This window comes from Tetrao urogallus (assembly GCF_951394365.1).
Source record: "Tetrao urogallus genome assembly, chromosome: 2".
In the NCBI taxonomy this organism is placed as follows: domain Eukaryota; kingdom Metazoa; phylum Chordata; class Aves; order Galliformes; family Phasianidae; genus Tetrao; species Tetrao urogallus.
The window spans coordinates 67,877,981-67,892,405 of NC_136814.1; the positions used below are offsets into that span (position 1 = coordinate 67,877,981).

Genomic DNA, 14,425 nt, shown 5'->3' on the forward strand with positions numbered 1-14,425 from the left:
TGCTGCAGCCCACTGCAGTTTCTCTTGCTTTCCCTTATTTTCCTCCGTAAAAGACAGAAAAAATTAGGGTGACCATTTTTTCTCCATTTCCCTCAGGTGCAAGTCAGAGCTAAAAAATGCAAAAGGACGGTTTCAGCCTTCACATGAACTGTTTGGAAAGTTATAAGCTTGAGAAAGTGCTTAAATCTCATGTATACCCTACTATTTACTATTAAAAGGACGATGATAATATGCGAAGATTGAAGTCTGAGTTGCAGATTGCGGCTATCTCCTTAGTTTAGCTGTATTTTATAGCGCTTTCATTTAATAAGCAGATATAGCTATAGGGGTAGCACCAGAATCCACAACAAATCTATCAATCAGAACACGAGCTCTGAGATCCGTAACTTTTCTTCTCTACTAGGTGGGACTGCAGAACAAAACACGTAGTCCTTCTACGCATGTGACACTGAAACCCCTTTTATATGCACTTCAAACAAGCAAGAGAAAAATATGATTGTGTGCGTATGTGTATATATACACATATTTGCCTAAACTCACCTAATTTTTAGACATGGAAAGTTGTCTTTCTCTAGATAGTATCATCTTTGAAACTGATTGTACAAATGAAAGATTAAGTCCTCATTCTTTTAAAACAAACTAATGAATTTTGAACTACGACAGGCAAGAACAAACAGACCATTTTCTTTAAATCCATTTATAATCTATGAAAGAACATTCCTTGGTGACAAGTTTGCATTGGAAAGGAATTCACATTTGAAAAGCTAGAACAAAAAGAGACGATAGCAAATGTTTTTACGCACCAGAGTCATAACTTTTTCTCATGTACAGACAGCACCTGTATTCTGCAATAGCCATGAGGGGCCTTCAGCAGATCGCAAATAAGATTCAGATTTCCAACACTTATACTGCAGCTTGTAAGAAATACAGCTAATTAAGTACAAGGACTGTAGGATCAGATCTTGAATGATTAAACCAAAAAATGTTAGTCAAAGGCATTTACTATACAAAATACTTAGCACGTTTATACTGAGCAGACGTTACATTTCTCCAATAAAAAAATTCTTCAGTTAATCTCCTCAAATAATATAAATTGCTTGCATCAACAAACATGGTACAATTAGCTTGTTACCCTTAAACTGAGTTTAAAATAAGCAAATTGTTTGATGACTTTGATGTTTTCCACCCAAAATGTGCTGGCTAATTTTTCCATTCCAGTTCCCATTCCAATCTTTTAACTGCCTTAATCTCCTGCCCTCAGATGTTGACCTTGTAAGAACAGAGGTCATAGGTTAGCACAGACAGACCTCAAAAGATCTGGACTATCAATTCATGCCTGAAAGATTTCTCTTCCACAAAAGAACCACTAAAAAAGCAAATTCCAAAATCCAGCTCCACAAACCATATAAAAATAAACTTGTTGATATGTTACATTCACAACTATTCATAAAAAAGAAAAAATAAAAGACTATACACTATAAATTCATTTCTGTAGGATACTAAAATAAAAACAATGGCACCAACACAGGATAACGACCAAACTTCAAAGATAAAAATGAAAAGCTCTAGACAGGAGAGAATTGAGAGCCTGCATCTTTAATCTATGGAAATGTACAAGGTATGTTTTAAATATCTATAATCTTTATATTCTAAAGTAATATTTTTCTACAACAGGCATTTTTAAACATGATTTGTTTTCTTTTAGGAATGAAGGTAAAGCATAACTAACTGAGAAAATTAAACAGCGCCACTTAATACAAATTTACTGATTATCGGTGAGACTGCTCCCTCATTTTCTTGCTTTAATCAGCTATACAACAGATTCCTTGCTGCTTGTTTGGACAATGGGACTACAGCTCTCATTAAAAAAAAAACAAAAAAAAAACCAAAGAAACAAACATGCAAGACATTTCTTTTCTAAGCATAAATGAAATGCAGAGATGGTAAGGGAAAACAACAACTTTGTGAGGTTCCAGTGAGTTAGAAATATGAAAGCAAGAACAATTCATTTCTGAGCTCAAAGTAAAATTGTAGTTTACACAATGTGCACATGACAAAAATTCTAGAACTGAAATGATTAATATTCTCATATTTAATAAAATTCCACAGCTCTCTTTAATTAAAAGTAAATTAAAACATTTTGTGGATTCCTCCTTTACTTACAAAAATTCAAGTGCTTGGCACATTTTAAGTAATTATTAAGAGAAGAGGCAGGCACATATTGCCAGTAGCAATTATGTGAGTTGATAACCATGATTCCCCCAACATATATCGAAGTCCAAAACTTGGAAAGATTAACCCAATCAATAAGAAATCAAAGATTGTTGAAATACTCCTTAGAAAGAAGTTTTTTTGTTATGCATAACTCAGGGAAAAATAACGTGAATAAACCTTTCAAAGGGTAAATAAATAAGACTTTTCTTTGTATATGAGATAGTCACAATTTCTAATCCTATTGCCAACTACCGATGATTGCCTTCTATTAACAGAAGAAACAAAACCGCCTAATTTTCTGGAACAACTAATCTCATTGCACAGACACACTGACACACACGCTATTCTCTTCGTTTTGTGTTATTAGTTCAGCACAACAAAAAGGTAGAGGCATCAATTTTCAACACTAGCAAATCTGAAGCTGAATTTGAACCGTTCAGCTATTTCAATTTTCTATATTGGTCAGAAGATATCCATTTATCATTGAGAAATCAAAGCGTTCTGGTTAAACTTTGATGTAAAGGCTGTTGCAACATTAATTGCAGACAAAGAAATAAGAGCAGTCTGTGGTTTGCCATTGTTTTCAGAGCCGTCTGAAGTAAATTAAATGTCTAGCATTTAAGCTGTCCAATGGCTAGAAGAGTAAAACTCCAAGAAACTTGTAGGCTAAAGAAAGCCATTCAGGACCAGACTGCTGCCATTTAAATGATTTTTATTTTACTTTCAACTATTCATTGTAAAAGATATAGTGCCAGCAGACTCAAAACCTATAAGATTATAAATGAATGGAGATCAAAGACAAGAAATTGTTTAGCTCATTCCCATATTTCACAGAGACCCTTCACAACTCCTTCCTCCTTAACCATTCCCCTGGTCTGTTACTGAGCAAATCCAGCTCCATCTACTTCATCAATACTGCCAGCCTTGGCTTGCTATTTCTCCAGCTCTGCTATAGCCACCTTTGTTCTTATACACGTATGTGAAATCAGTCCCTTCACCCGTTTTCTACAGTGTTTCAGTAAGGTATCAAACAGAAGCAAGCAGTAACCTAGTAGATAGGCTAATTTCTACCTACAGATTCAGCATTTGAAGAGCAAGAAATAATTTATACTGCATTAACTGGCTGAACTATAGGACAGAGTGCTAGGTGTCCTTCATGGTCTTTTCTCACTGCTTGTAAGCAAACATCATAGTTTAATACTACTTCTTCAGTCTATTAGTTTATACAGTGCCTAGATTCACATGAAAATTCACCTAGATCTTGACCACAATACAAAAGCATTGATATTTTTTTCAGTCTAATGACATGACATTCAACAACACTGAGTGCCAGGTCCTGAATTTGGGTCATAACATCCTGATTCAGCAACACAAGCTCAGGGAAGAGCGAAAAGTCCGCTGGAAAGCTGCTCAGCAGAGAAGGATCTGGGGGTGCTGGCCAACAGTGGGCTGAACGCAAGCAGTGTGCCCAGATGGCCAAGAAGGCCAGCAGCATTCAGTCATCAGCAGGACTAGCGACTGCCCCTTGAAAGCATATACTGCACCTCAAATGCATGGTACAGTTTCAGGTTCTCCACTGTGACAAGGATATTGAGTTGCTCAAGCATGTGCAGAGAACAGCAACAAGGCCAGTGAAAGGACTAGAAAACAAGAATTATTAACAGCAATGGAAGAAATCTCCTTCAGGGGTCTGTCTTGGAACCGGTACTCTATATATGCCGGTCTATAACAACCTAGAGAGTGGGAGTGCACTTTTAGCAAGTTTGCAGATGACATCAAGCTGAGTGATGCAGATGATACTACAGAAGGAAGGGACACCATCCAGAAGGACCTGGGTAGGCTTGAAAAGTGGCCCCATGTGACCCTAATGAGGTTTAACAAGGCCAGATACAAGGTGCTGCACCTTGGTCACAGTTCTGATTTGAATTCAGACTGGGAAAACTCACTGAAAGCAGCTCTGTGGAGAAGGACATGGGGTTTTTGGTGGATGAAAAGTTGACACAAGCCAACAGCGAGCACTAGCAGCCCTGAAGGCAAACTATATCCAGGGCTGCATCAAAAGAGGGCTGGCCAGTTTCATTTCAGATCAGCAAGAAGATTCCATGCTGGAATCACCTGAGTCTCCACAGGACTGTAAAACAGGTGCTTTGTTCCCACCTCAGCGTCAGCTCCTTACACATCAGCTGTTAACTTAGTATGGCAGTCTTTCAAAAGGGAGGAAACCGATTCAGTTCTGATCTCTTTGCACTCCCTGAAGATCTCCCTATCAACTTTTTGGACGACAACTTGGAAAATCCATGCTTCTCATACGACACAGTCTTCAATGGTATGCCCCCTCAGCCAAGAGCACGAGTTAGTTTTCTCCTCTTCAAACTCTTCTCTTCCCTCTCATCCTTGATCTACCTCAAGTCCATCTTTGTTTGCATGTCCCTATTCTTTCCTAATCTCTTCCCTATTCACTGACCTTTCAGTATCATCTTGTCCAAGTCAGTCAGCTTGAAGGACCCTTCTGAGCTCCACTGGTTCTTCTCTGACAAGCTCCATATAATCAGAAGAAGTAACTGCAAATTCCCATTCTGTTCCGCTGCTTCTGGATGGAGGACCTCATTCTTTTTGCCTAAATAAAACTACCTTTCCTCATGTAAACATGCCCTTAAAACCATGTGCTTTTTTCAGGACGTAGCATATGTCTTATTGCCTGTTTGAGAAGAACTCCAGTACACTGTAGGCACACTCACAGAGGTGAGGGACTCACAGAGCAATAACTGCAATGTGACTGCACCACTACAGAGATGACTACCTCTGTGACACATTCCTCTTACATAATGAACTGCTGAGCTTCTTGACAAAATAAGATATTGAAGTAAATGCACATTTATAAATGATTCATATTTTAGCAGGTTTGATCTTTAAGTGTCAAGGACAGAAACATGAAGCCACAGCTAATAAAAGAAACAGCTGCTGCAATTTGGAATTATATTACTGTATTACTGTATTAAAGGGCTCCAGAACTTTTATTTCTTTGGAAGAGCTTCAGATTTGCCAACAGAAGTAAATCAAAGGCAGTGTTTTGGGAATACCTCACTTAGCAGCTAGGCTATAGTTAGGTTTGTCCAGCTTTCAATTCCCTGGCAGTTTACTTAAGATGGCACTTCTTTCTCCATTGTCTGAAATCACTACTACAATCGTCCTTTTGGTTTATATATTGATTATGTGCCTTCAGTACCTTTCCTACATGATGCCGGAGTCCAACACACCAAAAGAAGCAAGGAAATGCAACTTTTTCTGAAATAAAATGGATTTGGGGCCTCATTTTTAACAGTGCAATACAGCAGATTGTATGCATCTTTTTTGAAGGACTGTTTGCCCTGCTGCAAGCAGTTCTGTTCTCAGTTGGCCGATAGTTATATAGAGCAACACATGAGAAAAAAAGCAGCACAATCTGTAGGTCAGGTCAACATCAAATTGGAAAGAAATTTCTACAGCCAGGGAAACCTTTTAAAATATTATCCTCTTCCTTATTCCTTTCAAAGCACAGGTTGAAGAACTTACTGAATTGGCCCCTGAAAATGCATACACATTTTTTATTATTTCTTTCTACTTGAAAGAAGTATATTAATTCAGTAGTAAGGAAATACAACAGCAAGAAATTTGAATTAATGAAGAAAACACCAGTTATATTAGCAAGATTTTAAGAAATTGAAATGATGCTTTGTACTTACTGAAGCTAACATCTATTCCATATCATAATCTCTCAAGTTATGCAAAATTCCCAAATGTGCAACTCTTCAATTCTTTCTTGCTTCCAAATTCCTTGAGTGAATCATTACTACAGGACTAGAAAAGCAGTTGGTACGTTTTGTGAAGTTCTCATTTCTTTTCTTCTGAATTAACAATATTACGCATCTGTGCAAAATGAGCTCTCATGAGATGATCCTAAGAAGTGTTTTCCAATGGAGAGATCCTGTCTTATTGAAAGAAACAGTACTGCTTTGATTTTCTTTTTTAAGTTATTCAAAGTTTTGAAGTTGTTCAAAACAGACACAGAATGTAAAACAAAAACATTTGTTTCTGCCATTAGTTATATAAATTAACTTATTCTGTCTCAAAATCTCCTCAAAAGTAAAGCACATGCCTGTCCAACTAACAAAAACAAGCAAGTGCTACGGGAAGAATTAAGCTCCTAAAAGGTGAACAGGCTATGGAATATGATCATAAGCTCCTCCAACTGCAATAGGATCCCAGCAGCTGATTGTAACAGCAGCAAATTAAACTGGGGCAGCTGAAAAGGTTACTCTCTTTCTTCTATAGGTTGTAGCTCCAGAGCTTCATTCCCTAAGCAGCTTTTTTCAGCACAGCATATTGAAAAAGTTTAGATGTCCATGATACTCTGTAGCAATTTGCTCCTCCAGACCCAAAGGGAAGATTCCAGTTTGATCATCAGATCTAAGAGAACACCACAGCACAGGCTTAAATATATGCTGTTGTTTTACTGTAAATGGGAGACAGCTCATCACTTGATGAAAGGTGGCAAGATACTCTGAAAACACAAGGCTCAAGAAGACATCCAATTAAAGAAAAATATTCTGCATTCTGAAAACAGCGTATATACTTAAGCAACCCATCTGCTGTGCAGGGATAGCTTTACGCTACATGAGGCTGTATAAAATTGACACCAGCCTACTCACTTCATCTGTTCCTTGTACTTCCTCAGAATTTTATCTACTTACTTTAACAACAGATTTGTATTTATTACAAACATTATAGAAAATTTGAGGCCTATTTCTTCTCAACTGTGAACACATACAAGCAGATACCACAGACAACTTTATTCAGTCTCTACTCCGTTCGTACTGCAAGCTCCTAATGAAGAAAATCAGCCTTAGACACCACTTGGTGAAAATCAGTCAAACCTGCCATCAGGTTTCCAGCTCTTTCCTCAGCACAGAAATGTACATTCACTTGAAACACATGAGTAGCCCCACCAGAAGGTACGTATGATTGAAAGGAAGTATGTATTTTACTGTGTTTTGTTGATTCCTGTGCCTAACTGCAAAGCCCAATTCCTGCCTTTACCTGAGCAATTAGGCTGAAGCACAGCATGGCTATGGGAGTTTACGAGTAGCACGGGATCTAAAAAACACAGCCCTTACTTTCAAGCTGCCTTCTGGTGAATTTGATAGTTAAAAACATGTGAAACAAAAAGCAGCCTTTTCAATGAATGAGGAAATGCCTGCACAGCCACTACAGCACTGTGCCTAGGTACCCCAAAATTACTAACTGATCTTCGTCTGGAGGCACTGCAGCTTGTTAGGGACCAAATCAAGCTTTGTAGCCTGTATCTCGTGGGCACTTGGCTTTGTAAATTAAATAATGTTCTCTAAAACTGAAATTTGGAATGTGATTTCCTAAGAGTCTTCTGAAAACACAAACGTTTATTCTAATAACGCATATATTATTCTGCACAACTGTAACATTCCTCTGCCTGGCCCAGCATTTCAATAATTGATCTTTTGGCTCTGCATCCTGGCTTGCAACTGCTTGAGAAACGGAAGTAGGCAGGAAGAGAAAGTCATCATCTTTTGAGGAAGCAACTCCCACTGTTGCATGCTAGACCTAGGGGTAGAAGCCAGGCGAGCCAAAGCTTGTTTTCTTCTGGAAGGTAAGGGTTTCCAGCTTGTGCTCTCGCTCTGGGTACTTGTTCTTCCATAGCTCCTGCAGCTAGCACTTCCAGAAGACTGAAGTTCACATATAACACCCCAGTCTGAAGATAAAATCATGCCAAACAATGTACTGTCCACAGATGCTGGCTGCTATACAATCTGGTTAGTGGCAGTTGTTTTGTATTTACGATCTTAAGCCACCTTCCTTTCATCTTTTGCTGAAGAAAATACCCAGTTTTGGATATATGATTCCATTCTCATCACATTGGACATGCTGAGTCCTGGAAGCATGCCTGTGTATTTGGTATGCAGCCAGTCTGTGGCTGCTCAGCTCACTTAAACACAGATGGATGATTTAGAGATTTTAACAAGGGCTGTCTAATGAATATATGCAGTAACACTTCTCAGAGGCTTGTAACTTAGACTTGGATGGCTCTGCACAAAGACGAGGGAAGATTAACCCCCTGCCCTGGAGATACATCTCCAAGCCAGCTTTCAAGCCTCCATTCCAAAACACCAAGTGACAGCTATTTTTAAGTTTCCTATTTTTAACTCTCTTAATTAAGCCCTCTGGTTTTACCCCACTCCTGTAAGAAAAACCAGGACTGTTGTTACACCTTCCAAAAAGTGGTTAGCCTGCACACAGAAGAAACTACAGAATACCCAAGTATGTTTTTCCCTAGTGATTACTGTCCAGCAAAGATTGAAGTGTTTGGAAGTATGTGCAGTAGTGCAAAGTTCTCAGGTTTTGTTCTGTTTTGTTTTTTTTTTAATGTTTTTTGTTTGATTTAAAGCAGCATTGTGCTGCTGAATTACTCCTGTAATTTGTATTACTTTGGCAGCTTATTATGGCATAGCTAGAAAGAATGAAAATAAGATCATTTAAGAAAGGATATCTGAGTTTGGTTTATCACCTATTATCTAAGGAAGTGTGAATTCTTAACTATATAAGTTTCTGTACAAATAATTTCAAATTTTGCTTAAGGAAATAAATTGTGTCCAGCTCTTCTCAGGCACTTGAAGCACCATCTATCCTTCCTGTGCAGATTAGGTGATGGCATTGAAGAGATGCCTAAATGCAAGAGATGGAAAGCAAAACCTTCTTATTTCCTACAGTCTCTTTTTAGGTACTTGCTTCTGTTGGAAACTGTGTGCTAAGCCACAGGGACCTCATCTCATGAGAGTTTTTATGAAAAAGAACAAAAGCCGTGGTGGTCTGCACAATCCCCACATGCGGTGTAATCCCTGGGATGCTCAGAAAAAGCAAACAGCGAACAAAACACACTACACTTGAAAAACAGCAAAAAGAAGAATGGAAACTGGAAAGAAACAAATTCTTACTATCTAAAACTAATTGAAAGAACAGCCAGGGAAAAGGAGATATTCACATTTTAAACTCTGACATGCCATCCTTAGGTAACGTCCATTTGCTAAGGCTGCATTTTTAAGAAATGTGCACAAAACTGCATGACTTCTCTGCCAGTTTCCCCTTTAGAAAAGGGAAGAAATATACACACTGCCTACCTAGGAGAGGAGCAGTAAAGTTCAGCCCTTTTGACAGTTAGATTCTGACACCATTTTGTGTCGAAGGGAAAAGCTCTGAGGTTTTCATCCATCCTCCGTGCAGCTGCTCTCTCTCACTTCCTGATGCCCTTTGATGCTATGGCAGGCCTGAAGTGGGTCCCCAGGGGACAGCTGCATTCTGGGGCTGGCAGAGGGGTAAGACAAGCAGGAGTGGAATTACCCCTTTCTGAAGGGCTCTCCCCAGCCTCCTTGTCCCCACCATTTTGTAAGTATGGCTTTTATGGTCTTCTTCCATTTCCTACTAGGTCCATGTTCTCCTTCACAGCTTGTACCACCCAGATTATTTAATATCCATCACAAAAACCAGCTCAGCTTGAGCCATCGAAAGCTTTTCTAGAAGAATTAGACACTTGAGGATGACTTAGCCAGTGAAGATGGAATTTGATATAATCTGAAATTTGAAATGACTGTATCTCATAACTTTTGTTTCCTACACCAGCTCTCCTAGTTCTAACTTCAGCCCAGACGCTCTCAACAGTACACCACAGTGCCATCACCTCTAAGAGCTGCTTGTGAAGAATATAAGCTCTTAAAGATGCAGTATGTGAAAAAGACTTGCAATTTTCTTATAACCTAACTTTGGATCATCTGCAGAATGCCTTCAGACTTCATTTTCTGACTCAGACACAAACTAATTTCAGTGACAGTTCATCAGGGAAGTATTTATTATTTGATACAGCCCTCTGCCTCAAATGGCTGTATTTCAGCTGGCAATTTAGAAATATTTGGAAATTATGCTTTCTGTCATATCTGAGAATTACTAAGAAATATCACTTAATACATCTGAGCACAAAAAACACTTCTTTTTTAGTTGTCTCTCATTAGCAGTTGTCTACATTGGAAAAGGTTTTGGAAGCACTACATCCGTGCTGCAGTGTTCCTTACAATTTAACCAATTGAGTTACAAATACACGGCTATCTCACCAGCCACACGCCTAGAACAAAATTCAGCATGTACAGTCCTTTCAGTGGCAATATTTAATTTTCTAGCAGACTTCAGCTCCCTTCTTCATGCTCTACTTGCAGGTTTGTTCTGTAAAAGCAAGTTGGTGGAATGTTTCACATCAAAATCTCAGAACACCCCATTTGCTACAGGTTTAAATCCAAACCACTTACTGATGCAGTTCATTAGGGCTGGAAGGATGCAACTCAGCTACAAGTGTTGTGTTAGTGGAGGACAGCACAGGACTGAAATTTCATAAACTGGAATTAGGAGATGGAGCTATACCCTTACTTATTTCTTGTCCTTTCCCTCGTCAGTCACTGTTTCTATTTTGGTGTAAATACTTCAAAACCAAACAAGAGAAAAAAAAATATTTGTCCCTCTCCCCCTCCAAAACGTTCCACTTGAATTAAGTGCCAATCCAATCAGGTAGAACTCAAACACTCTGCTGAAAAAATATCAAACTTTGAGTTTGAATCAGAAATATTTATAGATACTGGATAATATTTTCAGGTCTCAAAGATAGCCCTAGCTTCTAGTCCTGAGAGCATCACTCATGTTCGCTGTTAATACTGTGACAAAGACCTAGAAGTAACATTTATTTAAATACTTACATACTAAAGAATATTTTTCCAGGTATACATGTGGGAAAAAAAAAAAAGAAGGAAAGACAAATAAAATTCAGAGTGATAAAATGGTCCTTCACACAGTTTTGTTCTAGGTTAATTTCAAACACTGAAGTGTTTTGGGGAAAAAGAAACAAAACAAAACAAAATTCTTTTTCCCCTATTCCAAACCTTCTCTTACGATGGCTGGCTAAGTTCTGATTTTATTTATTCTGCTCTGAATCAAGATTTCACGGACTTGTCTACAAGTTATGGAGCAGACGATTAAGACAAGAATTCAGAGTGATTTATCTTCTTCGCATCAGCTCCTGGTGGTCATTCTTAGAGAGCAGCACAAAGAACTTCTGACTCAGATCACTACTATTGCCAAGCAAAACATGTGGTCAGCAAATGATAAGGGCTCCTAGGAAAGGAACTGCATCCTGTTGTGCAGCCTGTTCAATCCCTGGGTATCTTAGGTAGTCAAACGCCTACTAAGTCTAAGCCTACTAAGAGCTGCCCCTTCACATTTATGCACCTGTAAGACTTAAATCCCAGCAAAGCATCATTCAGATGCCTCCACTCTATTCCAAATTACTCTTAATATTTTGAAACAAACAAACAAACAAACAACAACCAAAAAAACCAAAAAACAAAAAACAAAAAAACCAGCACGTAACACACATAGATATTACAAAAGCTTAAAGTAAGGTCTGGGAACCTAAAGCCTGCCAGCTGCCTATGGCCACAGTTTCATTTCATGCAGACTACAAAAGACTTTCTCTTCCCCAAACTACTGCGTATTAGCATGCTGGCTGAGAAATGTGCCAAAGTAGCCTGTACAACTATGAGCTGTATATACATACCTTTCCCTCACCTTGTTATAAACTTAACGTGGCCAACAGTAATGCTGAGGGGGAATTACTATCAAAGCAATGTCCCCACAGCAACAATATTCAGCAAATTACTGAGAGACCAAGTCTATTGGGGAAATACCACAAAAATCTACAAACCAGCAACATCTGGTCACCTCAGCACCACGGCTTTTTTCACCTCTCCCTTCATGTTCTGCTTGCTCTTCCCTTTGCCATTCTTTCCTTCTGCCCTGAATCCTGCCCCTATCACTAACAGCCATGGGATCGATTTAAACAGAAGTTTCAAAATCTGCAGTGAGGCTGGCTCCTCATGCTGTTATACTGGTAGTATGGAAAAGAGACAAACACCAGAACATGGAAATAACTTTCATAAACAGAGGCAGTTTTCACAGCAGAATGGAAATCTTATAAGAAATCTTCCACTATGCATACTGGAGATGCACTTTTCCATTGGCTAGCTGTTTAAACAAAATCATGTTCCTTCAAGAAAGACACTGTTCATCATCAAAAGATAACATCAGTACTACTTCAGGAAGTTCAAATTTCAGGCTTTTTTGGAGTCTTACTCACTTGAAAGTAAGAATTTGAAGGTAGAGGTGGGCTTTTGCCTATGTTCACATATTCAAATTAACTCAGTGTAAATCTGAATTTTTCCTTCTTTATAGTATGGTGAACATCAACAATGTTTTCCAAGATATATCTGCCCAATTTTGACTATGCTTTAGATTTGAAAAAATGAAAAAAGTAGGATTCATCTTACTTATCTTTAGAGACTTACAAAAGAAATGTCAACAGCGCTGGAGCTAGGCTTGTTCTGAAGTCCATGACAACCACAAGGCAAGGCTCATCCCATATATTTCAGATGCTTTCCTAGGATGAGTTACATTCTAAAAGTATCACTTCCTCTGCATTGACTACCCTGTGCACTACAGAGATTTACATTTGTTCAAATCCCTCTCTCCTTAAATATATATTAATTTTCCTGGTCTATTTATGACCTGTCAATTTAGACTTTAAGGTTTTTGAAGCAAGGATTGTCTTTCTTCATACAGAGATATTCAATAAACAGAAGAAAAGCACAATGACTGTAGCCTTTGTTTGTTGCCACATTACAATACATTAACAATGATAATAATGCTATGAATACTGGAAGCATACCTTAAAAAAAAAAAAGAAAAAAAAAAAAGATTTGTCACAGCCACTGCATGCAACACAACACTGAGAGGTCAGAAACGGTGACCAACCAAATAGGAAGCTTTATCCTGCTTACAAAGTCCACCCTTGTTGTGGTTATGGACTCTGATCTGTTACAGCAACAATAAATTTTGTTCATGGTCCTCAGATTTCACAAAGAAAGTGATAGAGGGACAACTATCATATTGACTCCAGTCCTTAATTGAAAAAAAAAAAAAAAAAAAAAAAAAAAAAAAAAAAAAAAAAGAATGAGGGAAAAAAAAAAGAAAATGAGAACAAGAAAAAATGAGAACAAAAAGAAGAGAATGAGAAGAAAAAAAAAAAGAAAAAAGGAAAAGAAGAAGAAAGAGGAAGCCTTTTGAACAGAGGGTGAGGACAAGCAGTGTTCATCTGTATCCAGTAAATAGTTTCATCCCTATTTTCTAGAGGCTGGACAATGCCTCCTTTCTGGGTGACCATAGTTTTCAAAAGGTATTCTTAGTTCCAGAATTTGCAATGGAGGAGAGCCATTTCTCTGTCATGCTGTAAATCATTTACTGCAGGGAAAACTTGGCTGTTGATGCTCTGAATGGGCTGTATATTCACAAGCTGTGCTTTTCCCTTAATCTCAGCAATGACGTATTGGGTTTGGCAACGTCATGAGGAAAAAGGAGATTCAGGTAAAACTGAGAGTCATGTAAAATACAAGTGCTTTTGGGAGGAAAGGCTGTCCTTAGGAAATAAAGTGCAGGTAGCCTCATAGTGAAGAGAATTACAGAACTTTGTCATGCCATCAGATGCAGAGAGTAAAGTAAAACAGTAGAAGTCAGACTGCTGCACTTGCATAACTGCATCTCTGGATTAAACATAAACAGATTAAACATTAACCTGTAAAATATTATTACAAATACTACTTCAGACACTAACCTTTCTGACTTTCAGAAATGTTAGGTACCCTCTTCACTGAGTAAAAATATTATTAACCAAGTAATACACACCTCACCAATATTAGTTTCAACCCTTCTCTATAGAACTACTGATGCACAATTTAAAATGTCACTGCACACAGTCTCTTTAGCAGGCACAGTTCTCAACTAAACATGACATTACTTCACCTGTATTCGGATCAACCTGTCTTCACACTCCATCTGCAGTATTTTCAAAGCAGTATTACATTCCTTTGCAGACTTCTTCTAATTCAATAAAACCCTCTCAACAAAAACCAATCACGACAGTGATTTATGTAGTTGTACAGGTACAGCTTAATAGCCTTAATCAAGTTACTATGCTACATATAAAAGCACATTTACACAGAAGAGCTTCCTTTCACAAATCAGTAAACGCTGAAAATATCAAACTTCAAGAAAA

At 38.1% G+C, this 14,425-nt stretch overlaps 1 protein-coding gene across 2 annotated transcripts in view; it reads right to left on the reverse strand.

Annotated features, from left to right (window-relative positions):
• The window catches only part of LIN28B (lin-28 homolog B), a gene marked incomplete at both ends in the record, with an annotated part of 79,110 nt that overhangs the window by 21,661 nt on the left and 43,024 nt on the right, over nucleotides 1–14,425 (reverse strand). The window lies entirely within an intron of this gene.